This window comes from Haemaphysalis longicornis, unplaced genomic scaffold, assembly GCF_048455015.1.
Source record: "Haemaphysalis longicornis isolate Haplotype H1 unplaced genomic scaffold, Haemaphysalis longicornis Haplotype H1 scaffold_3, whole genome shotgun sequence".
Taxonomy (NCBI): Eukaryota; Metazoa; Arthropoda; class Arachnida; order Ixodida; family Ixodidae; genus Haemaphysalis; species Haemaphysalis longicornis.
Window position 1 is genome coordinate 15091223 of NW_027526335.1, and position 3476 is coordinate 15094698.

Here is a 3476-nt window from a genome sequence, read left to right on the forward strand (position 1 = left end):
AGTAAGAACCGAGCCTACTGCAGCACCCGGGGGACCATCGGTGAAAAGCGATATCTTTTCTACGGTTCGTTATGCGACGCTGTAGCGTTATTCCTCGCGTGTAAGCCACTACGCGGATGGCGCGAGTTTTCTTCAGTGATATCTATGCGCCTCCTGGAAACATCCTAGCGTCAACCCTCTCCCTTATTTCGTGCAGTGCTACAGAAGCTGCGAGGCGCGGAGAGGCGCAGCCAACAATGCGAAACGCCAAAAGGCTGAGGCGAGAGTGCGTGAGCTCCCCCTGAATCACAGGGCAAGTGAAGAGCTCAATTTTATGCCCATACGCCGCTGAAAACTCATTGTTAGGATTTGTTCGTGTGGCTGCTGCCCATAGGTGTGTATTCTGCTGTTCTGTGCTCTTGTGCGCCATCTCTCTTTCCTTTATCCTGTTACACTGCACCGTTTTATGCGAAGCCTATTACTCCAGGTACAAACCCAGCAAGCGCCTGTTAGCGTCTTTCTGACCTTCAAGCAAGCGCTTCGTGTGCTAAAGGTCAAGCAAGCGCCACGTACAGTTTCGTGGCTCCGACAGAAGCGCCACTGACCACGCTCCGGCCACCAACTGAACCAATCTGCAGCACTGGCAGCTTCCGAAGAAAAAGCGTCCATTCGCTCTTGTTTCTTCCAGGGGTGGGGGGAGGGGGGCAGGGGTTGCGGAGAGAGGGCTAAGGGAAGAGTAAGGGCAAGCTTTTGTACGCTTCCGCAGTGAAAGCGTCCAATCGCTAGTTCGTTCCGAGGGGAAGCGTGCGGAGCAGTGCTTAGGGGGAAAGAGTAAAGGCGCGTCGGGTTAGAAAATGGTACAAGAAGGCGCTGGCTGCATCAAAGTTCACTGCGCGTACGTCCCCACAGTATCCCTGCACATAGCAGCGTTTGTGTATTGTCTTGCCGCCCAACCGTGTGCTCGCTCGTTCACTGCGCGCTCTAGTCCGAAAACGGAGCCTTCATTCGACAAACTTCCCTTAACCACGTTAAACCACGGCAAAATTTATGGCAGGGTTGCATGTATGTATGGAATACGAGGCTCAAAACTCTTTCTTAGAAATGAAAGCCATCCATGCTCGAAAGAAAGAATTTGCTCATACACCTCGCTTAAGTTCTGTGTCGCCTCTATGTCGTGGGCTAAAAAGTTTCGATGGTCATCCCCGTTCACTGAGTGGAATGGCTCGTAATTTTTTTCTGGCAAATGTCTTAACATGTCCAATAGCAACCATAGCCTTTGTGTGGTTCTTATTTCTGTATGACGAAATGACTCACCTCACAGTACGCTTCGTTATTTTTTTAATTGAAGGAAGAGAGAGATTAGAGTACTGAATAAACCACCGAGTTGACGGCTGTCTCCTAATTTACAGCGCCTGGTGTTGTTCAACGCAAAAGTTCTCCTCTTTAACCCTTTCTTGTAAGTAGCCGCCGGTATCCTTTTAAAGACAATAGTCTTTCTTGGGCTACTTAAAGGCTACTGTTAAAGGCTACTGTTAAAGGCTACTGTTAAAGGCTACTGTCCGTCCGTCTGTCCGTCCGTCCGTCCATCCATCCGTCCGTCCGTCCATCCATCCATCAATCCATCCATCAATCCATCCATCCACCCGTCTGTCTGTCTGTCTGTCTGTCTGTCTGTCTGTCTGTCTGTCTGTCTGTCTGTCTGTCTGTCTCTCTGTCTGTGTCTGCAACTCGATTCAGCCACCCGGGCAAAGTGAAACAGAAGCTGCGCAATAGCCTTATATACCCCCAGCCAAATCTAAACGTCGAAGTCCGGCGTCAACGTTGTCAACATTGTTGAACAAGAACAAGGCATTAGGCAAATATAAGGCAGAAAATCAATAAATAAGTAATATTCGCAGTGTTCCTGCGCAAAAAAGTTCATGGATACATGGTTTTTGCAATAGCACATAAAATACTACATGCACTGCAGAAAACCGTCGCCTGCTGTCGCGCGCGCTGCTATAGCTCCTGACAGCATTTTAAGAAATCAAACGGCAACAGTAACGAAAGGTTCCACTCATAGATTCCACGTTCCGCTTGAAACGCACCAGGATTAGGGCACCGGCGTTCTACAGGGTGTCCCAGCTTTCATGCACCAAGATTTAAAAAAAAGAGAAATTGCGTAACTCGAAGAAAACCTACGTAGTGCATAATGTTTGCAGTACTGTCAAGAAGCGTAGAGTAATTTTTTCGTTAATGAGACTTAATTAATTAATTGTAATTAGTTATCTAACTCGAGAAATACTGCCATAATCACTAAAGTGTCAATGAGGCACTTGTAGGTAACCACGAGGGGCATCTAACTGCGCTATTTTCAGCGACGAACTAACTGCGTACTCATTTATTCTGACTGATAAAGGAAACCCGCGAAATATGAAAATTACCACGTGACGACGCTTACGCGCGCATTGTAAAGCAGCGTCCCCAAACAAAGCTGATTGAAAGCAACTGCTTCGCGTGTTACCCGCCCGAAGAGACAGCGCATCACCTTGATAATAGCATGCATGGAAGGAGCAGCAGCAGCAAGATTCGAGGGACGCGTGTGCAGATAAGGAACAAACTCAGTCGCGATTTCTTCTTTCTTTATTTTGTCTATTTCATTCTGGCTAACTCAGAGGCAGCCTGTTTGAGGGCGTTGCTTTACGGTGCGCGCGGAGGCGCCGTCACGTGGTATTTTTCATATTTCGCGGGTTTCCTTTATCAGTCAGAATAAATGTGTACGCAATTAGTTCATCGCTGACAATACCGCAGTTAGATGCCCCTAGTGGTTACCTACAAGTGCCTCATTGACACTTTAGTGATTAGGACAGTATTTCTCGAGTTAGATAATTAATTACAACTAGTTAATTAAGTCTCATTAAAGAAAAAAATACTGTCCGCTTCTTCACAGTACTGCAAACATTATGCACCTGGTTTCTTTCGAGTTAAGCCTTTACTCTTTTTTTAAATCTTGGTGCATGATAGCTGGGACACCCTGTATAAACGTTCTAGTAGGATGCCTCGATTCACGCGCGTCTCCGCCGTACGGCAGTGCTGGCATCGAGGCACCCAACTTGGAGCAGCAGAACGCGGTAAATCTAAACTGACTTGAGCAAATCTCCAGCGTGTTACCTTGGGGGGGACGAGACGGGAGAGGAACAGCATGAGAGGCGAGCGGGAAACAGAAGGGGGGCATTTACTTGGGAGCGGCGCCAGTCGACTATCGGCCTTCGCCGACATTTGCAACGAAAGGAGCAGATACGCGGCCATTTTTTGTTATGTGTTTTCGAAATTCTTTTTATGCAGCAATAATTTTTATGCGCAAGGCGAAAGAAAACACATGAAAAATTGCACGCACAACATTTCAGTGTACGTTAAACATCCCTGAGTGAGCTAGCGTAATTCATGGGTCGTTTTAATCAAAACTCCCGCTGTTTCTTCCGCAGCTGTTCATACCACAGGGGGAAATCAAAAGCGAT